At 40.2% G+C, this 24,297-nt stretch overlaps 1 protein-coding gene across 2 annotated transcripts in view; it reads left to right on the top strand.

The window, feature by feature from the left end:
• Window positions 1–4,258: 4,258 nt before the first annotated feature.
• PTER (phosphotriesterase related) overlaps window positions 4,259–24,297 on the top strand; it is a 77,623-nt gene continuing 57,584 nt past the window's right edge. Inside the window, exon 1 of one of the 2 annotated variants that reach the window (XM_049881916.1) lies at window positions 4,259–4,413. The gene's annotated coding sequence lies outside the window, so the exon portion shown is untranslated. Of the gene's footprint in view, window positions 5,174–24,297 lie in introns of both variants that reach the window. The other variant, XM_049881917.1, reaches the window with a different exon arrangement.

Raw genomic sequence — 24,297 nt, 5'->3', positions numbered from 1 at the left:
CACACAGCCATTCAGACACAGGTTTCTTCCCTCTTGTGACTCCATTCCCCAGGTCCAAGGAATTCTCCCTATCCAGACCATGAATAGAGAAAAAGTAGAGGATGGTAGATAAATGGGAAGTTTTTTGATGGGCCTTGGAAGGGCCCTGTCACTTGTACCCACACTCCATTGGCTGGGACTCAGTGGCATGACCACACTTAACTGCAAGGGAGACTAGGAAATGTAGTGTAGCTGTGTGCCCACAAGAGGAGGAAATGGATTTAGTAATCACCTAGCCATATGTCACAAATACCAAAATCGATTGGTAGGCCAGAAAAAATAAACTAATTCTATTTAAAAGATTAAAAAATAAAAAAAATAATGGTGACATGGAGTCCTTGTGTGGCACAAACAGTTAAGTACTCAACTACTAGCAGAAAGATTAGTGGTGCCTTGGAAGACAGGCCTGGAGATCTGCTTCTGAAAGGTCACGGCCTTGAAAAAACCCTACACAACAGAATTAACTCCGCAGAAACTTGTATTTAACACTAACAAATACTGGTGAGAATAATAGAAGGCATTGTAAATTCAAGTCAAGTTACAAGTTATCTAAAATCAGCTGTTGAAAATCAAAATATTTGCAAGACAAATGTAATCTGTGTCTGCAAAAAGTTGAAATAATGCATTGATAAGGGTATAGTCCTCAATCAAAGGCTCACGCAACAGGCGAGTACATGTTTTCAGTTGCACCATTTAAGAAATGGGAACCCTGGTGGCATAGTGATTAAGTGCTACAGCTGCTAACCAAAGGGTCGGCAGTTCAAATCTACCAGGTGCTCCTTGGAAACTCTATGGGGCAGTTTTACTCTGTCCTTTTGTAATAGGGTCGCTATGAGTCAGAATTGACTCGACAGCACTGGGTTTGGTTGGTTTAGTTTAAGAAATAGTATTTTTTTTAATTTCATTTTTCCTTTGCTTCGAAGTGAAATGATAAAAATATGTTGGGTAGTTAGTTGTATTCTCTGGTGGTAAAAAGAATAGGAATTTGATTTTTTAAAAAATATGTGTTGAAAGTTCTGTCCTAGGCCCCCTGTGTTATGGATATTTAACCTGTTTCCTAGAAATGAGGGGAATAGTTTATCACACCATGTTAAAAATTAAACCAAGAAAATCTCTGTGGCACTGTAAATGTTTACTTCCAGTTAGCAATTAAAACCTGACAGCGGTACCGTTTAAGGATTGGTGTCATAAACCGTGCCTTCTTTCTGCTGCTTATCTGATAATTACCGGGATTACTTTATATTTTGGCCTCTCCAGACTGTGTCTATGAGCTATTTTTTGTGTAAACACTTGAAACAACGAACTGAGGTGATGAAAACTCAGACGCTTTGCAGAAGTTTAACCCAAACAGTGAGGGGCTTTGGATATTTGGTTTTGATTTCATTCTCTCTGCCAATTTAGCGTTTCTGAGTACAGGTGCTGTCAGGATTCAAAGATACTATGAAAATGAAAAGCAGGGACTGTCGAAATGAGAGTGCATTTGAACTAAACCCTTAACTGCGAGATTGATTTGGAAACCTTTGGTGCCTTAATAATGTGATTTTTTAAGTTGGTCATTTCATCACAGACATATGACAGTGCACTGATATTCTAGGGTTCAAATAAAATATTTCCAAATTAAGCTTCTCCAGGAAGAAAGGCTGTAAAACGAAGTTGGCACAAAGCTTGCTGCTGGGTTTTCATTTTTGACAGCAGAACCTTCTAAAAGACCCTCTTCATCCATTTTTGTCTGCCTATCCCCGTGGCTAGAAGACTCAGGGATCAGTGCTGAAGAATGTTTATGTTACTTATTTGTTAAGACCATAGCATTTGGTGCTTAACAAATGGTAGCTTTTAACTCAGTTATGATGTAATATGGGATTACAGTACACACCCAGCTGCTACATGCTGTAAAAGTTTTTCGTAGTTGTACATTGGATTTTCATAATCTTCTCTCCCCTTGTTTGACCACCCCGCTCACAGATTTGATAAAGTTCCTGTGAAATACAACTTCCCCTGCATATTAATTTGAAGTTTCTTTGAAACTACAACTTTCCAGGAGAAATAATATCTAGAGAAGTTTCACATTAACAGTGTCTTTTTAAGGAGTAAAGCCCTCTAAATAAGAGCCTGCATGTGAAATCCATCACAAATCTTACAGAATAGGTTTAATGTGGGCTGTGGAGAATTTTGTAACTTTCCTAAAGAAAAACCGAAGTCATTTTTTAATATGGACCTTGTGCCTAATTTCACGTATGGCAGCATGGACAAAGTAAAATATATAACATTATAAGTAATGGACTTTTAGGCCTCTCCTTAACACCCATTGTCAAGCACACATTTATATGGCTTCATGGTTGTTGCAGCGCATGCAATCAAAGAAGTAGCTAGCACTGAAATCACCCTAGAAGCCTCCGTCAATCCATCTATTCATTATACAGTCTCAGCATGAGCTCCAGCCATTCCTGGTAATATCCAAGTCTCCCAATAGTCATCCCTCTAGGGTTCTTAACCTCTACATTTATTCTTGTCTCTCCTACCCCGGGCCCTATTTTTATCCCCTCCCCTGTTCCTAGGATTTAACCAGCCACCATCCTTAAGACCCACCGCACTTGCTCGATATTTTCTCTCTGCTTATCCCTGACCCACCAGCCCTCTTTCTCAATAACTTCTAGTACTTTCCTCTCCTTTAAAAAAAAAAAAAAATTATGTTCTTCTTTTCCTTTTCTGACTTACATGTACTCATTTATTTCATAGCCTCCTATCAAAGTGCCATGCTTTCTGCTAAGTAGGCATGGCCTAGTGACATCAGTCAAACTAGCTTCCAGTCCTGGACTTGGACACAGCACCTATCTCTCCAAGTCTGTTTTCTCTTCTGTAACTGGAGGAGAAATTGTTCCTGTAAAATCATGATAGCTATTTTATTTATTTATACTACTATTATTTATTTTTTTTTTTTATAGGAAACCCTGGTATTTTATGATTCAATTCTGTGTCATGTCAACCCCGTATGTTTCAGAGTAGAACTGTGCTCCATAGGGTTTTGGTGGCTGTGACGGTTGGGAAGTAGATTACCAGGCCTTTGTGCAGAGATACCTCTGGGTGGGTTCCAACTGCCAACCGCTTATGCCACGCAGGGACTTTTATTTGTAATAGTTGCTGTAAAAATTAATCAAGTTAACTCATGAAGAGTACCTGGTACAAAGTCTGTCAGAGTGGACCTCAATAAACATCATCTATTATTATTAAGGAAACCCTGGTGGTGTAGAGGTTAAGTGCTATGGCTGCTAACCAAGAGGTCAGTAGTTCAAATCTGCCAGGCGCTCCTTGGAAACTCTATGGGGCAGTTCTACTCTATCTTATAGAACCAGTGGGGTTTTTTTTATTATTATTATTAAACCACCACCTTCCTGTAAAATGATACCTCCAGGTTCTTCCCGTCTGAGTACCCATCCTTGTTTTCCTCAGGAATCAGGATAAAATTAATTGCATATAGTGTAATACTGAAGGTAATACTCTGTGGTACCTGCTCCTAGCACTGTGTTTCGGAAAGACTCAGACGTATTCACTAAGCCTATTGTAGTCACATAAAGTATTGGGGACAGTTAAAATGCCCCAGTACAGTGCTTTGATTTTAAAAGTGAGAAAACTCAGGCCCAGGGGCATGAAACAATGGAAACCCAAAATAGTATGTATTCAGGATGGTGACCTGGATTGTGTTTGTGTCTCCAAATTGCCAGTGCATCACCTCTGATTTGCTACCCTTGGAGAAAACCAAAAGTGCTACTAAAACACTCATGTTCTGCCTTTTCTAAGGAGACCTGGGATCTGGGAAAAATGCAGCGGCTTCCTTTCCCCTTGGGCGTCTAGCGCCTAACTTTTTCGACTCAGCCAAACTAAAGAAGATGAGAAACCTCTCTTTCTGGGATTTTGGGAGTACCCGTAGTAAACTCTTGCGCTATGGAAGTGGGCTCCTAGCCCCAGCCGCTGAGCAGACTCTCTTGCTACAAGTGCACTCCTTGCACAGCGCCAGGCCAAGCTTTCAGCCGTGGGTAACCTAGAGTTGGCCCGGGGTGGGTGTGGCTTGGCTGGGGCCCGCCGGGTGTGGCCTAAGTCTGGGTCCGCCAGGAGTGGCCTAGGACTGGGGTGGGCGTGATAGGGGCCTCTGGGCGTGTGGGCGTGGCGGGTGCCCGAGGGGCGTGGCCTAGCGGAGGAGGGCGGTGTGGGGTGGGGGGCGTGCAGAGAGAAGGAGAAAGGCGGAAAGTGGGGAGATCGTAAAGGCCCAGGGAGTGAGCCCTGCGGCTGGTCCCGGGGGAGGACACGGCGCTGAGAGCAAGCGGCCCACGGCGCGCACCGAGTGGAGAAGCCGGAGCGGGCGCAGGAGCTGTGGGCCTGGTAGGAAGGGTGGGGCCTGACGCCGGCGCCTCCGCGGCCCCGGGTGGCTGCTAGGCCTGAGCGCTAACGCCCCCAGGGAGTCACCGCCGCGGCCCGCCCGGGGAAGGGGTGTTTAAAGCGGCCTGCCCGTCGGCGCCCTGCTGCCTGTCCCCAGATGCTCGAGGGAACCCCCGGGGGCAGGGAACGTGAGGTTGCGAGCGCTCGGGCCCAGAAGTCTGGCCTGGGCTTGGATGTGGCAGGTTCCACCGAAGTCTAAAGGTCCTGGAAAGCCTTACTGGAAACCCGGAGGCCGAGAGTCGGTCGTAGAGCGAGGCCCAGGGCTGCGCGCGGCGCTGACGCGTTGTTCCTCGACAGAAGTGCTCCGGGGACGTCGTTGGGAACTGTCCTGGGGTGGGTGGGGGGCGGCTTTTCCATGCTCGTTCTCCTTCAGTAAGCTTGTCAAATCATACCCTTAAGCCTTGCAGTTTACTTACCGTCTCACGGTTATATCGTAAAGAAATTCCAAGTACACTTAGGTGCGCCTTCCCTACGGATATGAACAAAGTATTTACAGTCACGACGCTGTGGTGATATTTGTGAAGACGCCTCTGGTGCAGTGATATCTGCGAGGGGGGACGTTTACAGATGAGAACTCCTGCGTTGTGTAGAAACACCAGGCCGTTCACCCTTAAATCACCTCCGAAGTGGAGGAAACTGACAAGCACTTACTCATCTCTCCTCAAGGAATCATCGCAGACATTGTCATGTAGAATGAGCGTCTGTAAGTAACAGCCCCTAGCACTTCTGACACCTACTTAGACGGTTTCATTTTATTTCACATAGATTGTAGGAGTGTACAGCAGTTATCCTAAAGCCCTGATGTAACCCCAGAAATAACTAAGCCCCTTCAAAAGTAAATTTCAGTGCACCCTGCAAAGAAAAACGAGATCAGATGACTTGCTTGACTGTCAATATCGAGATAGTAACTTAATTTTAAAAAGGATAATTCCAAACCAAAATGCTCCAGGTGCTACTTTATGAAATTATGTTTTCATTTGTGGAGGCTGGATGTTGCTTAATTGTTATAAAAGTTACTAAATATATATGTAAAATATATTTTTGGAACCCAAAACCCTTTGCAGTAGAATTGCTTCCAACTCATAGCGACCCTACAGGAGAGAGTAGGGTTTCCAAGGAGCACCTGCTGGATCCGAAGTGCTGACCTTTTTGCTTAGGAGCCTTACCTCTTAACCACTGCGCTACCAGGGCTCCAATATAAAGTAGCAAAATACATTTTATTTTCACTCCTTGACTTTAGATGCAAAATAAGGATGTCCAGGTCTATATTTTTTGATAATAAAAGCTAATAACTCTGGGTCTTCTCTGGGACCTGTCTACCCTAATTTAATCCACTCCACAGCCCTGTGAGGTTTTCTCATGTTGCAGAAGAGGAAGCCATGGCACAGAGGGTTAAGCCACACTGCTGGAAAGTTTAGAGTTGGAAAAATCTGTCTTTTTACTCCAAAGCCTGTGCCGTTACCCCTTTTGTTGTTCTGTGCCGGCAAGTTGATTTCAACTCATATTGTTGTTGTGTGCCATTGAGTCGATTTCTACTCATAACGGCCCCATATGACAGAGTAGAACAGTGCCATAGGGTTTCCTAGGCTATAATCTTTGGAACCCTGGTGGCACAGTGGTTAAGAGCTCGGCTGCTAACCAATAGGTTGGCAGTTGGAATCCACCAGCTGCACCTTGGAAACCCTATGGGGCAGTTCTACTCTTGTCCTTGTAGGATCGCTATGAGTTGGAATCAATTTGATGGCAGGTTTGGATTTTGTTTGTTTGTTTTTTCGATCTTTATGGGATCAGATTGCCAGGTCTTTTCTCCTCTGGAGATATGGTGTGAGTTCAAACCACCGACCCTTCAGTTAGCAGCTGAGCACTCAGCCATTGCACCAGGAGGGCTCCTTGCCCTTAGCTACCCTGTACCTTCTACGACACACAAGCCTGCCTCATGTCTGACAGTAACTAAAGATATGCTCTGGTAGACAGGGCAGTAAGAGGGCTGCTGGTGTAGTGAACTCTGGACCCAGAATGGGCAGAGGCTAATTCAAGTTCTGGTTCCACCTCAGTGACTTTGTAGAAGTCACTTATCTTTTCTAGGTATTTAAAGGTAATTGATCTCTTGGTTTCTACCAAGATCAAAAAATCTATGGTTTTATGAATATAAGATTCTGATTTTATCATTTAGCAATATTTTTTCTCTTATTTGGTGTTGAAATTACATGGTTATCAGGAAGGACCAATCTATTCATCTAATGCGTATGTATTGCATGCCAGGATATGTCAGGCACTGAGGCAAGCATCAGGCCTGCAAAAGACACCTGGGTTAACAGAGACGCTAGCTAGCCCCTTGAAGTTTTTATTGGAGTTGGAGGTAGAGGAGGCTGAGGAAACGAAGAAGGAACCAACCATTCAACAGGCAGTTACAGGATAAACAGAGGGTTATGAGAAAGAAAATAGGGTAGGGAGCACTTTGGACATATGTGATGGTCAAAAGGAAGCCTCAAAGAGGCCTTCTGATTTAGAAGGATGAAAAGGACCTGTGTTCATTCCCTGCACGGGGACCTGCAAGGGCAAAGGAGGCATGAAGGACACTACCAGAAGGGCTTTCTGGCTGGAGCTTGGGTGAAGCTGGAGATGCAGGCAGGGACCAGGTTGTGCAGGACTTTGTGCAGCCTAGTAAAAACTCTTGGAAACTCTGGTGGCGTAGTGGTTAAGTGCTATGGCTGCTAACCAAGAGGTCGGCAGTTTGAATCTGCATTTCGAATCCGCCAGGTGCTCCTTAGAAACTCTATCGGGCAGTTCTACTTTGTCCTATAGGGTCGCTATGAGTCAGAATCAAGTCGACGGCAGTGGCTTTTTTTTTTTTTAGTAAAGACTCTGGATTTTCATCTCAGAATGATGGGGAGCCTCTGAAGTAGTTTAGAAAAGGTTGAGGAAGCTCAGGCTAGAGTGGTGGCAGCAGAGAAAGAAAAAAGTGGGTTTTTCAATGTCACTTTTTCACTGGGGCCTTCCAGACCACCCTGTTTAGTACAGCACTCCACTGACCCTCACACAGCCAGCATTCCTCATCCTCCTACTCTATTTTTCTCCATAGTACTTATTTCAATATGACATACTATATATTTTATTTGTAAATTTTGAATTTACTCCATCCCCAAAACCAAAACACCAAACCCATTGCCACTGAGTCAATTCCAATGCATAGTGACCCTATAGGGCAGAGTAGAACTGCCCCATAGCATTTCCAAGGCTGTAAATCTTTATGAAAGTATATTGCCACATGTTTCTCCCAGAGAGCAGCTAGTGGGTTCGAACTGCTGACCTTTTGGTTAACAGCTCAGCACACTAACCACTGCCCAACTGGGGCTCCTTTACTCCCTCCCAGAAAAATGTAAATTGCATGAGGTCAGGGTTCTTTCCTGTTTTATTTACTGCTGTTTCCTAGCAAAGCAAGCTATTAATAAATATTTGAATAGATGGATTTCATAGATGTTTTGGATTTTGATTCCATAGAACTTTCTGGTGATTTGGATGTGGTAGTGTGAGAAAAGGAAAAATCAAGCACGGCTCTCAATTTGGTGGCTTGAAAATTGAGTAGATGTTGATATCTATAAGAGAGAGGGCTAGGGGAGAAACAGTCAGGAACAGGGATAGGGAAGATTGAAAGTTCTATTTGATACATATTAAGTCTGTGATATGTGGCTTAGTTATTTATTGCTGCATAAAAAATTATTCCAAAATTTAGTAGAGTAAAACAACGAACATTCGTTATCTCAGAGTTTCTGTGGGAGGATAGCTTGATTGTGTGGTCCTGGCTCAGGGCCTTTCATGAGGTTGCACACAAGCTGTAGGCCAGGGCTGCAGCCATCCCAAGGCTTAACAGGAGCTGAAAGATCCACTTCCTTCCTCTTTCATGCAATCATTGACAGACTTCAGCTGTCTTTTGGCTAGAGACTTCAGTTCCTTGTGGTATGGACCTCTGTACAGGGCTGCTTATGACATGACTTCCCCCAGAGTAAATAATCAAAGAGTGAAAGAGAACTCAAGATGGAAGCCACAGTTTGTTTGTTTGTTGGAACCTTTGTTATTGGTCACATAGACCAACCCTGGTGTGAATACCAGAGTGGGGATTTCTGGAGCCCATTGTAGAGGCTACTTACCACAAGGTCTATGAGCTGTCTAAGTGGAAATGTCATATAGGCTGCTGAGCATATTATTCTGTAGCTCAGAAGAGAGATTATCTGAGCTACAGATGATTATTTGGAAATAATCAATCATGATATGTGAAGTTAATGGGAATGTATAAGAAGCCCCAGGGAAAGGATATAAAGAAGCGCCTCCTGGACCCAGTGAGAGGAGCCCAACATTTAGAGGTCAGTGGAGGAGGAGCTAGCAAAGGAGGAGTGCCAGTGAGGCAGGAGGAGAATCAGGACAGCGTGTACTCTGGGAGTGATTTAACTGAGAGGGAGACTTCACTGGACAAGTTTCCCCTTCACAGTGAGAGACAGAAAATACCTTGAATAGGATCAAAGTGAAAAAAATTTCTGAAAAAATTCAGTTTAATACAATTCGAAGTGTCAGTAGTTAACTTTTACCCAGATAGGAGCAGGTAAAAAGAGAATGCATATATATAGATAGAACATTTAGAGCCTTGAGAAGGCTGTGCCTTTGAGCTTAGTGTCTGTGTACTTGGTGCCATCCCTGTCCGGGGCTTGGCCATAGGATCCCTGTGATTGTAGTAGATGGAGAACTCTATGTAAGGATTTTAGAGGTTGCCTTTGGAATTAAACTTGAAGACAAAATGATAAACTATATAGCATGGGAGCAGTTGCTGACCTTGGAAAATGTCAGAACTCTTTCTTCCATATGCTTTGAAATGTTAGTACAGGAGGAGTCTCTTTCCTCAATGTGTCAAATACCCAGTGGACCACAGAGTAAAAATGCTGAGAATTCCTGATTAAGGACTGCCCTGCTCAGGAGCTCTATGAATTTGACTGGTAGTAGGAAGATTTGAGTTGGTTTTTGAATATCTTTCTCATACACCAACTGTGGTCCTGTTCTTCTGTTTTCTTTACCTTATCTTTATAGTATATGGCCAGTGGCCCAGCTTTTTCTAATAAGACTATCATAACAAAAGCCTTCTCATTTATAGACATACTTCCCTCACTTTAAAGAAAAAAAAAAAAAAAAAACCTTATCCCACCTGGTATAAACTGACTGTGTGGTTCTGATTACCAGTTTTCAGGAAAGCATACAAAATGCCCCTGTATGCTCAGTAGGGAAGGCATTAGTTTTATCTATTTCTCTGCCCTTGTTCATGTGACTTGCTTTGACCAATGAAATGTAAGTGAAGTGACATGTGTCACTTCCAGATGGAAGCTTTTAGAGCCAGTAAAAGAGTCACCACACTCTCTTTCCTTCTACCACAGTGACCACCAGTTCTGCAGAAGGTGGCTGCTCTGTCAGTCTGGGTCATGGAATCAGGACAATGTGCTAGACAAGTAAACTTTTTTTATGCTTAAAAACCAAACCAAACCTGTTGCCATCAAGTTGATTCTGACTCATGGTGACCCCACATGTTACAGAGAACTGAGCTCCACTGACTTTTCTTGGCTGTAACCTTTACAGAAGCAGATCACATGGCCTTTCTTCCTCAGCACCACAGGGTTGGTTCGAACTGCCAACCTTAATGTTAGTAGTCACACAAACCACTTGTGCCACCCAGAGACTTTTTGTTGTGTTTAGACCCTGAGATTTGGGGATTTGTTCGTTACTGAAGCATAGCCTGGCATAGCCTGACTAATACACTCAGGTAAGGCCTGAGTCACCTGCTTCCAGGGATTACTGGCTTTCAGTTTATTAGACACCAGAGCACCTCAGCTGGAAGGTACAGTACTGTACAAGACGAGGCTCACTGTTATGACTAAGCTTCTCTTACTGTTGGTGACATAGTAGGTACACACATTTCCACAGTGCTCTAGTGAGCATTGTGATTGCACTCAAAGCTGGCAAAGATGACATTTAGCATTTAAGTACATTCTGTAAGGGCAACAAATATTAAAGGGTAAAATACATAAAGGCTCAATGCCCAGAAGGGATCAGAATTAAGGCTCTCATTTTTATTTTTAAAAACACAATTTATATATTTTCTGATTTTCAGCCCACTTCCAAGTTTTCCAGTGGAGGGAATGTTCGTGGTTAAGAGATGAGTGTTCCCAAATGTAGTGGTAAATAAATGCATTTCAGAAATTTTTTTGTCACCAAAGAACATGTAAAATGAATCATCTGTACTTACCATAACTTACTTAACAACATGATAACATTTTTTTTTTCCAAGAATATTTTAAATATTGTTTGCTGGCTATCTTATTTTGGATCAGACCTAGGTTTTGCTCTCAAAGTCCTAGAGGCAGCTTGTCACTCTTTTACTTTGACTTAAACAGAAGTGAAGCTGGGAACATTTTGCTTTGGGCAGAATCATACTGCCTTCTTTGGGATGTTGGCTATAAATCCAGTCTCCCTAGAGGTTAGCAATCAAAGTTCTCCCCCTCTCTTACTTACAGGCATGATATGATGATGATAAATTGCTTGGACATGACTGCCCCAAGCACTGGTGTGATGAATTATATTGTTCAGGGCATGACCAAAGATTCTCCATTGTCAGTCTGCAACCCTGAGTATTGGCAGTATTCATAAACAGCCTTCTGCCAATTTCGGTCTCAGCTTTGCATATTAAATTCTCTGTTGTCACAAGTTATAGTCCTTCATTCTTAATTATCTCTGTCTTCCACTGAATTCGGTTTGCTAATCAGCCTTTTGCTTTTTCAGTTCCCTGTAAGTCAGAATCGACTCCAAGGCAACAAGTTTGATATGGTTTTTGGTTCTCTGCAAAAGGGTGGGGTGTTCTCACAGTTGTATACAGTAAACAGTGAGTCTGTCTTTGCAGAAACTGTTAAAATAGTAATTATTTGTCCTTTTCATTAAATCTGGAGTAATAACATTTTATCTTGCAGCAGCTTAATTGGGTAATTATTTAGTGTTTGAAAGGCACTTTGAAGTGAATACTGGTAAATATTGTTGTTAATTTAATGCTTTGTGTGTCTGTGTGTAATTGGAAGTCCATTGTGACCGCAAAATTCTCTGTATTATTGTGTACTAACAAAGATGTCTTTCTTGATATTGCTTGCTATTTTTAAAATTATATATGTGCTGATTTTTAAATATTTTCATTAACTCTCAAAGTGATGTCATGTTTATTCCATCACGTTTCTGCAGTCTCGTCTACTACATTCTTTATGTATCTCAAAAGTTAAATGTTACCAGTCTTGCTCTCTAAAAGTCTGGAGGAAATATGAAGCTCGACCACCACGTCTTGGGTACCTCACATCAAACAAACTTCTAAATATGTTGTGTGTGGTATCTGCTGAATTTTTCAACAAGCTTTCCTATTAGGACTTGACAAATAGTTGAAATAATGATTGATTACCTGATTGTTATCAAAATTTGTCCAAAGGGTTAGGCTGCATTGCATATGCCTGGCTGCCTGGCCGAGCCTTTTGACAGACTGTCTGCTCGCCTTCTAGATGCTTTATAGATCCAGAGCCCCTGGGGTAATTAAGACCCATTTCTGTAGCTTAGATTAGACGACCCCTATTACTGACCTACAATAGTAATGGTCTTTGTTTAGAAACTACAGTTTTTGGAGTTATTTTCTGGGATTATCAAATTTTAACAACCAGATGCTGGCTGCAAATCTTTAAGAGGATCCACTCAGTTCAGGAACTTCTCCTTAATACTGCTTGGAGGAGAGCTTTATCCTTGTGACATGAAACACTGAAATAATGAAATCAAAATTTGAAGCAACATTATTAAATAAATTTTTTATATAGTTTATTAAGGGATTAGCTCAAGCAAAAATGCACATAATCAAATAGCCCTTACTATCTGAGCTATGGAGCCCTGGTGGCACAGTGGTGAAACATTGAGCTGCTAACCGAAAGGATGGCAGTTCAAATACCAGCCACTCCTTGGAAACCCTATGGGGCAGTTCTACTCTGTCCTGTAGGGTCACTATGAGTCCGAATCAACTCGACAGCAACAGGTTTGGTTTTTTTGGTTATCTGAACTTTGTTGTTATTGTTAGTTGCCATAACCATCTGGATATTTGTTATAACAACTGACAAATATTTTTACCCCAGATTGCCTCTCTGAATCAAAAATCAAACCTGTTGCCATCAAATTAGTTCTAACTCATGACAACCCCATGCGTTACAGAGTAAAACTACTCCATAGGGTTTTCTTGGCTGTAATCTTTACAGAAGCAGATTACCAGGCCTTTCTTCTATGGCACAACTGGGTGAGTTTGAACTGCCAACCTTTTGGTTAATAGTCAAGCACAAACCCTTTGCACCACCTAGAGACCAATATCATCAAAAAGAACACAAAGCTACTTTGGTGAGTAGTGTCTGGGGTCTTAAAACCTTGTGAGCAGCCATCTAAGGTACTCCACTGGTCCCTCCCCATTTAGCACAAGGGAGAATGAAGAAAACCAAAGATACAAGGGAAAGATTAGTCCAAAGGACTAGTGACCACAACTACCACAGCCTTTACCAGAATGGGTCCAGCACAACTAGAGGGTACCAACAACTGCTCTGACAGGGGTCACAATAGAGGGTCCCAGACAGCTGGAGAAAAATATAGAACAAAATTCTAACTCAAAAAAAAAAAAAAGGCCAGACTTACTGATCTGACAGAGACTGGAGAAACCCCTAGAGTAAGGTCCCTGGACACCCTTTTAGCTCAGTACTGAAGTCATTCCTGAAGTTCACCCCTCAGCCAAAGATTAGACAGGCCCATAAAACAAAATGAGACAGAATGGGCACACCATCCCAGGGGCAAGGACAAGAAGGCAGGAGGAGACAAGAAAGCTGGTAATGGGGAAAGCAAGGTCAAGAAGGGGAGAGTGTTGACAGGTCGTGGGGGTGACAACTAATGCCACAAAACAATATGTGTATTAATTGTTTAATGAGAAACTAATTTGCTCGTAAACCTTCATCTAAAGTACAATTTTTTTAAAAAGTTAAAAAAAAAAAAAAAAAGCACAGGAACATAGAGTACTGTGCAGTCCTGTCTCAGCTTATCTTGCTGTAGGGTAGAATCTTGTGTCCATGTTGTTTAAATATATCATGCATTATTGTCCCCATGTTATCAAGTGACAATGTCTAAGTGGAATAGTCCCTGATGAGAGATGATGAGCCTAAGAAACCAGAACAGGTCTTACATCTTACCTTCAAAGATGGGGGACATGTGACAGTATGAAAGACCTAAATTTGACCTAAGGTGACCTGTCTACAAGGATCTTGCATACAAATATTTTATGTGTGAGAAAGTAAAGCAAAACTGGAAAGACATCAGAATAGCATAAGAATTTTTGTTTGTTTTAAATTCTTTAAAAGTACCTTGTACAATAAGTAAATAGCCTTAGAGGATTGCTATACGGGTGTACAAGAATATGTTAGTAATTGGAGTAATTGGTTCCGATATTGAATGAACTGTAAAAAATTATTTTTCCCGTTAAAATTGTTTAAAACTGGAATTTTTTGTTGAAGCTTAGTGATGGATACATAGGGTCCTCTATACATTTCTCTCTACATTTGTGTATTTTTGGAAATGTTTATATTTAAAAAGATTAAAAAAAAATTAAAGGAGAAGAACAGAACAGCCTCCCCGTAATGCAAAATTTGATACCCATCACATTTTCAGAGAGATTAAATTTGAATAATGAAGCATGCGTGCGTGCCTATGTTAAGACAATAAGCATACAAGTAGGGTGTGGTTTTAACCATTGCTTCATCATAGAAGAGTGTTGCTGAAACCCCTACCAGGAATGCCTACAAGAACATCTTCAGTAGATTTGACCTAGATGATTTGACACATGTTTTTATTTATCACTCCCCGGCGTATGCCATGTCTATCACTTCCGTGAGTCACTGTCTTCCTACAGTTAACAGAGCTTCCCAGGCTTGCAGTCAACAGCTTCTCAAAGTTCAGTCTTCAACTTCAGACTCTTTGTTTCTGTTTGCCACAAATCCTTTTAACACAGAATTTAAGAAGAGATTCTTGCTTCCAGTGTACCATGCATGGCTAATGCCTTCTGCCCAACACTCTAAAAAATGTTCCCTGCTGTTATTGTGGGAGGGACCTTACTCGCTGACTTTAGGCAAGAAAAGATCTCCGCTGAGCACATTCAGGAGACTGTTATTTAGAAGCCCTGTCTTCCAGGATTGTTTCCTGCCTGTCACCACCAGTTCTATCCAAGTTCTCCCAGCTCCACATCTGGGATTGAAAGCTGTCCTGGGCCTGACTTGTGAGTCTCACTCACATCTCTGAGGTAGATTCCCTTTTGCTTCTGAGCAGCTTTGAACTTATCATTCAGTAAAGCGGGTCTTTTGTGGTGTTCCTCCTTCTCCTGTGCACTGAATATTATGAAGCAGATCAGTGCATCAGCGTGTCTGCTCTTCTAAGTATCCACTGTACTGAGGCTTGACTTTGCTTCCACACGTGATCTGATGGATGTGTGGGGAGGGAGAAGGTGCTTGCAAATAGAGTGGTAATGCCCCTTTTTGGCATTCTTTATTCCTCCCAGGCATTATTTTTTCACTTTTTTTCCATCAGTGTCTTTAGGTAGGGGCGAAAAAACCCTTTGCCTTTGAGTCAGTTTGATGACTCACAGCGACCCTATAGGACAGGTTAGAGCTGCCCTATAGGGTTTTCAAGGAACTGCTGGTGGATTCGAACTGTCAGCCTTTTGGTTCACAGCTGAGCTCTTAACCGCTAAGCCACCAGAGCTCCGTTTAGGTATAGAGATCAAAATATTTCATGCTAAGACCTCCAAATTTAAAATGATCTCTGTGAACATTCTACATAATTCTATATATGGTTGTGTTTTGAACTTCTCGTAATTGTCAGATTTGTAATATATAAAAGGACATATATGGTTTCTAGCATGAGGAATACTTCGGATACTTCATGGACTTCTGTTACTACTTTATTCCTACAACAGAGAGATCAGAAGAATTGATTTCTGAATTCCTTTATTTTTTGATAGACCAAGTCAGAATTGTAAAAGATTTTTTATGTGTAATTTCCAGAGTACATTTTGTGGGAACCCTGTATATTTTAGTAGAACTGTTTCTACTTCTCAATTTTTATTTTTCAGCTAAAATAACTTAGAAACCCTGGTGGCGTAGTGGTTAAGTGCCACGGCTGTTAACCAAGGGGTCGGCAGTTCAAATCCACCAGGCGCTCCTTGGAAACTCTGTGGGGCAGTTCTGCTCTGTCCTGTAGGGTCGCTATGAGTCGGAATCGACTCGACAGCACTGGGTTTGGTTTTTTTTTTTTTTGGTTTTAGTAATAACTTGACCAAAATAATTTCACCTTGATTTTTCCCATATAATGTACTGATTTTACAACATTCTCCCCCCCCCAAAAAAAAACCCAGTGCCGTTGAGTCGATTCTGACTCATAGCGACCCTATAGGACAGAGTAGAACTGTCCCCACAGAGTTTCCAATTAGTATTTTAAAAAAGTTTGTTTGTCTTATATGCTGTTCATATACAAATAATGGTGTATTATACTTTACAGTTTTATTTCATAAATATGGGAGAGCTTAATAAATAGTTCCACTGTGTCTGATCCTAATCTGTTGATTCAGATTGTTTAAAATTGCACCAGATGTCATATTTATGTTTTTAAGTCAGCACCACTTAAAATAGTGTCAACAACCACAGAATCAATATAAAATAGGTCTGAAAGTTATAGTTGAATAATAGCTTTCACTACCTAATTCGAAATCAAGGTTATATTTCTGCTGAGTTGGAGGGGGGATGTTACACCCAGAAGAGAAGGATTTAGTTCACCATTGTAGAGATGTTTGTATGCCCCTGAATTTTCACACACTCAGTATAATATTTATCAGTTTTTCTCAAACTTGTCTCATATCATCTTCAAGGGTGTTTGCTATCCCTGTGGACTACCTTTGCTACTAAGTACTTAATACTTTTCTCTAAACCAACCCTTTTTTGGTGTGTTTTTTACTGTGGGCTCATCTGAAGCAATAATATTCCATGAAATCGCAGACTTGCAATGTTTATTACTTTTTTTTCCCTAAAACATACACATTAAAATAAATATATACTTGCTGAAAACATTTTTAAATCCCCCAGATACCATCTAAAATCAGTTTGAACCTCCAGTGGGATCTGTATCTCACTTTTTGAAGCACTGAGAAAAACCAAGCAGATTATTGAAGTTGATTTTTTGGAGACTTCCCTTTCTTTTCATCTGCTGAGGTATGAAATGCCTCTTGGATGTCAAGTTGGAAAGCAGTAATCAGAATAGTTTCTGTACTTGTACTGTGATGATTAGAACTTATAAAAACTGTAAATATATGTATATAAAATATATATATTCACACACGTGTGTGTGTATATTTATATACACACACACAAACATACACACCATGAATGTAGACAGATAGATTGTTTTAGCCATTATTTAGGAAATAGCCAGTAGTTTTCAGTTGCTTAAAAAACAACCAATATCATTTGAGAGCTAATAAGCTACCACTATTTTTTTTTATTTATACAAATGCCTCTATTTTACTCTTATTCACAAGTAGTATAAAGATTGATCATAAATAATTTACAATCATGGAACTTCTGAGTTGTGAGGTCATTTATTTCCTTCACCTGTTAGTAATAACGTGATGTTAAGTAACTTTATGGTAAACTAAATCTGTAATATGGTTTGCTAGAGTAGGTTTGCCCTGCTGGGGCATCAGAAAAAGGTATCAATAGGTTTCACATTCCTTGTATATAAATATTCTGCCTGATTTTCTGCTACAACAATATCTGAATTCATTTAATGTGTAAACAAGTTGAACTAATGGAGAAGCTACAGCAGAGGCCATTTGTTGTTGAGTGCCATTGAACCAGTTCTGATTCTGGCAGAGTAGATCTTCCCCACCAGGTTTTCTTGGCTGTAATCTTTACGGAAACGGATCACCAAGTCTTTTTGCCTCAGAGCCTCTGGGTGGGTTTGAACCACCAACCTTTCAGTTAGCAGCCCAACACTTAACCATTGTGCCACCAGGGCTCCTTATAGGCCATGTAAGCAGTTTAAAGCCTCTCCACCTAGAATTGTGGAACTTGTGTCTCAGAGGAACTTTAGAGATCACCTTGTTCAAGTCCTTTGTATTATTAATGAGGAAACTGAGGCCCACAGACTAAGTGATTCTTCCAAAGACAATTTATATCAGCTTAGTTCCTAACATTTTATTTACGCGGCTGGTAAAATTCTAACTTTTCTTCCTCTTGAAGAATGAAGTGATATGTTCACACGTGCATTCTGTTGTCCCATCTGTGCCCAATCTTCCATTTTTGAAATATAGTAAATTAGCATTAATTTTTATTGATACTCAAGCTATTTTATAGCTACTGCTATTGTTTGTGTCAAATAAAAGATTAACATACTGAATACCGTTGGGAATGATTTCTATTGCCCTTAGTACACTTGAACGAGAGAGAGAGAAACTCTCATGTTTTTCTAACGAGTGTCAATACATATTTTACATAATACATATAATTTATGGTCTTACAGCAAGTACACCTGAATGCAAACATTCCAGGTTCTCAATTGTTAATATGTGATTATGTCTAATAGCACAGATAATAACAAAAACTGATCATCCAGTGGAATAAGTGTACGTTTTGGTATTCATTCATAGTGAAAATGTATGAAGACGGGTTACTATGAAGAGCAGGGCAAGAGGTGGGATGTGATGTCTAATGAAGGGATTTGGGGGATCATTGAATTTAATTACTGCAAGTTGTGAAATGTCTTTACAAGTGTAGGGTTGGCACAGGTGCAACAGCATGTGAGACTAGGAGATGGGGTCACACTTCTCTGTGTTCCTATGGAAACTATTTGATATTTGTTTTACATGGATTTTTTATTTACTTTTCCCAACAAACTACTAACGAATGCACCCAGCTGAGCAAGCATTGGTAGCTTGTACAGTGGCAGAAGGAGCCAAAAGCTTAGTGTTGTGACCTGTTTAAAAAATAAAGTATCTTGAAATTAAAAAAAAAAAAAAAAGAACTCAAGAAGCAGTAGGACAGCAAGTGCCACCGAGGCTTCTCCTGTGAAGTTAAAAATAACTTCTAAAGGAGGGACAGCTTATTTTGCTTATGTAACGGGTTTATATTGCTCTACAGCTTGTTTGTAAAAGTAGCTTTGAGCGCTTAGAGAGTATATCTTCATCCTTACTGTGTTCCAATTAAAGAAGTGTTATTAGTTCTTTTCGGAAACTGAACCACAGAGTAATTCTGAGATCTCCCAGGCACGTACAAGTGGAGAAAGGGAAAATTAGCGGCCATTATCTCTCAGAACGCTGTGATTTGCCGTAAGGAAAAAGGCAAGCGAGTCCTTAATAATACAAGAGCCACTGCCAGTTGTTAATTCCTCTGCTGTGAATGCGACCCGGAGAATGCATATGGTGTTCCAGAACTGCTCCCTGCGTTTTCAGACCCACGGCAGCTCTGAAACCTGGGCGTTCTTTTCAGACTCAAGTTAATCTGTTTATTCGTCCACCTGGGAACATTTATGATGTGTATGCTGTGTGCCATTGTGCTCAAAGCCAGCTGTGACGTTGTTCTCAAGCCTAAACACTGAGTAGAGGAGATTCCTTAAGCGTGATGATGATTCATGTGAAACTCTCCTATGGTGCCCCCCGGGAGTGCCGGAGGATTAGAGACCCCTCAAATGAACACAATGCCCTGCTAGTCTCTGGAGTGTGTGCCATTTATCACTGACGCGAGGTAGACATTTTACACCGTCCCTCAGCTTTTTTTTTTCTCAGCTACGGAAAGCAAACCAAGGAGGATACGTATTTGAGGGTGGGACCCTGCTTTTCTGGGCTGGAGTTTTGTTTTCCTGGCCTTTCGATCTGATGCTTCTGAGAGAACATCTCTGCTCAGTCTTCTCTCAGCAATGAAGAGCAAGGTCCAGCTTTCACTCGCTGGACCAGAAGTGGTAGAGACACGAAAGAAGGAGAGGCTTCCTGCCCATAACCTGTTCTCTTCCTTTCTTGGGGGTGGGGCTGTGGCTGCGTCCACCTCTAGCTTCTTTGATGGCCTTCCTTCTTAGAGATAGTGAGTACAAGGATGCTAGCCAGACTCTCACTAGTCCAATAAGAAGCACTTATTCCTGCCACACAGTCATTGCTTAACATGTTGAACCCTTTACTTGATTATTAAACACTTTCTCTTCAGGAAAACCTTTTTTGGTTACCCTTATACCTATGCAATGCCTCTTACTTCAGAATACTCGGTTTATATTAAGAATATTCATTGTGTATACATGATGTGTATAATTTGTTGAGAACTTGATTAAACTCTAAACCCTTTAAAGTCAGGTACCATGCCTGCTTCTTCTTTCTATACTACGGAGAGGGACTGACCTAATATTTACTGTTATATGATTCCTAAGTAAACAAACAGAAATAAAAACAATAACAACAAAAAACCTACATCTTGTGAAATGACATATATCCAATTAAGGGTTATATGGGAACCTTTCTACAAAATGCCCTGACCTTTTGAAAAGAGACATGCTTTGGGGCTAAGCATCACTTTTTTTTTTTTTTTTTTAAAGCTTCCATATCACAAAAACATGGTTCAATTGTAATTAATCTTGTGTGGTAATGCAGTGACAATGAGATGATTTCTCTGGGGAATCTGTGCTAATACTATTAAAATGCTCTTACAATGTCAAAATGATTGCAGTGGAAGCATGTGGGGACTGTGCTTATGTGATTATGATATCATAGTGATGGGCGATTACCATAGGAAACTACTAATTCAACTCTGGAGGGACTTGCATTATGAAGCCATTATAACATGAGATTATAAGGACACAATAACTTGGATGCACATTCGTAATGTGAAAACTAAAAGCTAATTTAAATGCAAGTGGTATTGCCATTAAATAGTAATTAAACACTGAAAGCAATGCTTGTTTAAATTTAAGACGGAGACGTACAGTCCAGAAGTGAAACTTGTTTATAATGAATATATGCCAAGTATAAACTCAGAAGTGATTGGAAACTATTTGTAACTCTGTCCTTTAGTTTTCACTAGGTGCGAAACCTCACATCCAAGGACCTCCTCAGACTTTTTTTAATACTACAGAATTAATCCATGTTTAAAATCAGACCAAACTGATAAGCACAGAGGAAAAAATTAAATTAAAAAAAAAAAAAAACCTATCCTGTGGAGATAACTCATATTAACATCTCTGGGTATTTTTTTTCAGATTGTTTTCTATACACAGTATACTTTTTTTCTTCCGAAAGTTATATTATACAGTGCTTTTAAAACTTACTGATCCTTCCCGTCCCTTCCAGTTATAAGATCTATTTCTTATCCAAGAGAATCAGTTGATAAGTTTTTGTTTGTTTTTTAAAGTTCGGCCCAAGCTGGACAATTTCACATGTCACCTGGGAAATGTTTTCCTAGTAGGGAATAATATCTGGCAGGATTTTATTCTCTGCATATTACCGTTTCAGGATTGCTCTGTAGTAAATTCTTCAGGTTTTATTAACAATATATTAGGTACTTAAGGTCCCTGGATGGTGCAGATGGTTCACACTAGACCACTAACCTCAACGTTGGCAGTTCAAATCCACCCGGCAGCACTGCAGAAGGGCCTGGTGATCTGCTTCCATAAAGATTGTTGTTAGGTACCATGGAGCTGATTGGATTTTCTACTCATAGCGACCTCGTATGACAGAGTAGCACTGCCCCATAGGTTTTTCTAGGCTGAATTCTTTACAGGAGCAGATCTTCAGGCCCTTCTACCCCAGACCCACTGGGTGGGTTCTAAATGCCAACGTTTGGGTTAGCAGCTGAGAGCTTCCGAGAAACCCTAGGGAGCAGTTCTGCTCTGCAACACATGGGGTCGCCGTGAGTTGGAATCAACTCGACAGCAATGGGTTTATAGGTCTTTGGTACTTAACAGTTCTCTCTGTTTACGAACGAATGCTGCATTTGAGTTCTAGTTTCTCAGTTGATAATTACTACATGGCTTAGGTAAACATAAAGAGAGGTTAGAAAATAGCATTAAACATGATTTTAACTGACAAAATTTAGGAGCAACTGAATTTCTTAGCTAGACACCTAAATTACCTTGTTCAGATATTATAAGAACACACAGTAGCTATGTGTACTCCCTCCTAATTATGACTAGAAGTGGTTATTGCTCCTTGGTTTAAATATAGTTAAGATGAGTTTTTTGTTATTAAGTATTTAGTTAGCATTTAGATATGCTGTACGCTTTTGAATTATTTTTATTATCACTTCTTGCAACAAGCAAATTAGGTAGGTAAGTCTAAATTACTACAGTCCTTATTTTTATAACTAGGGAAAAGAAAGCACAATGCAATTAAATGGTTTCGTCATGCCACCCAGTCAGAGTGGAGCTGGAGTTAGATTTTCTGTTCCTTGATTTTGTAGCCCCTTCTTTAGCCCAATAAGTGATTTTACCTCTGATCAGCACTCCGGTATCAATGGAGACCATGATAACGTAATGTGATGTTCATAGCAAATACCCACATAGTCTAAAGAAAAGAACTCTGGACTCATAAATTGAGACACTGCGTTCTCCTCTAGGCTCCCTGATCATCCGGAGATCAAGGATTAAGTTCCACAGCTGAAAAAGAAGCCCTGGGATTGAACGGTCTCTATAGCCCTTTCTAGCTCAGAAATTCTGAAATCAAATAGCATTTAACATTAACTGATAGTTAAATGTTGTAATTACAAATATGATACATTTTATTATCTACTTCAAAACCATTCATCTAAATTCCAAAGCATACTTTACTTAAAAAATTTAATAATTTGGCATGTTTTAGCAGTAGATTTGTAATTTGACTTAAAACATCTTTATTTAAGGGATTTATTAAAATTATTAAAGTTGCAGACATAAATCTAATCCAAAAAAGAGATTAAAATTATAGTCCTTTGGTCTGTCGGAAATATTGTTAAAATACAGTTAGAACTACAATGAAAGAAAATATGTGCCTGTATAATTTTACAAATATATACATCTCTGTTGAGCCATATTCAAAATATGTGGTATTATTTTAATTCTTAGGAAATAAGTGACAGCAATGATGACCAAATTAAAATATAGTCCTAGACAAACCTTCCTACCTGATTTAGCGCATGTATTTTTACAGGGGAAAGCATACATAATTAAGTCTCATTTATGTTTAGATGTATATGTATCTAGGGATTAATTAATTAAAAATTGGTTACTTAATTCTAGACAGTTTTCCTAATTTTGTGCAGCTTTTCTCTAAAAAACTTAGACTTCCATTAGAGGTGTTTGTTTGTTGTTTGTTTTTGCCATCTCAAAGATTGGAAAAGAGTGATGTTGCCCTACAGTACATGTGGTTATTATAAATTTGCCCTTGATCTCATTGTAGTAAATTAGCTTTCAGGAGTAGAAATACACTGTGTTATCTCACTGTTAGTACATCAAATTCTAACCTTTTCCCAAAAGAGGTTTTTATCAGGTGCTACACTCTCTTCAGATTAGGCAAAACTCGTTATCTTGCCTCCTTTTCTAGGCCCATGAATAAAGTCTGTCTCTCTAAAGTACTATCTCTCTAACTTGAAGATCTACAGATTCTCAACAAAATTTTTGATTTTGCATTTTAATTCTTAGGATAATCTAAATAACTTCAAGCGTATCCTGGATCTGAATAACTATTTTACAACCAAATATTGCCGTAGAATTTTGTCATTTGCATTTCTGTTTCTTTTTGAGATTTCAGCAATACCAAGTTATTACCTAACAACAGCATTTTTTTTTTTCCCCCCTAGGAAATTTATTTTTAAACTGGGATCTCTGTTTCCCAGGGAGGTCAGTGACTGTGATCTAGACTTCTTGAAGTGGTTGGATTGAGAAAGGGGTATCCTAGTCTGACAAAATGGTTTGGGCCTTTTAATTTCCTTTATAAGAAGTGGGGTTGATTTATACATGATATCTGTATGTGTTTTTATTTTTGGGGTGGTCTTATGGACCTTATAGATTATAAGATTTTAGAGTCTGTGTGTTTAGCACTATCTATTTTTTTTTTTTAATGGGTAATACCAAGAATCAGGACTTAGCAAAGTTTTCTAGTCTTTCAATTTTCCTTGCTCTGCAATTTGTACTGTTTCTTCAATATAAACAATCCTACTCTGAATATTTAGGAGTCCCTGAGTTGTTAACACACTTGGCTGCTAACTGAGAGATTGGAGGTTGGAGTCCGCCCAGAGGCACCTTGGAAGAAAGGCCTGACAATCCACTTCCAAAAAATCAGCCATTGAAACTCTGTGAAGCACAATTCTGTTCTGACAACACATGGAATCACCACGAGTCCAAGTCGACTCCGTGGCAACTGTTACTCTGAGCATTACCTCCTTAAGACTAATACCCACACATTTGGGGAGAGCTAAGGGGGTCATGCGGATAGAGAAAAGGAAGCTGTGGAGAAAAGAACTCAGCCTAGCTTCTGAGAAACCAGTTCAGAGATTAGACATCATGAGAAATAAAACTGGGACTCTTGGTCTGTGTCCTTTTGCAAGAAAAGGATCATGTATATTTTCTTTGGCACACATTTTAGTTGTTCATTAGTTAGTGTTGGTTGACTCTCCAAGAAGAAACCACAGAGGTCATGATTTTCATCCTATTTTTAAAGGGCTTCCAGGGGATGCTTACAGAGCCTACAGC

This window comes from Elephas maximus, chromosome 4 (assembly GCF_024166365.1).
Source record: "Elephas maximus indicus isolate mEleMax1 chromosome 4, mEleMax1 primary haplotype, whole genome shotgun sequence".
Lineage (NCBI taxonomy): Eukaryota > Metazoa > Chordata > Mammalia > Proboscidea > Elephantidae > Elephas > Elephas maximus.
This window is presented reverse-complemented; position numbering and strand designations above follow the sequence as displayed.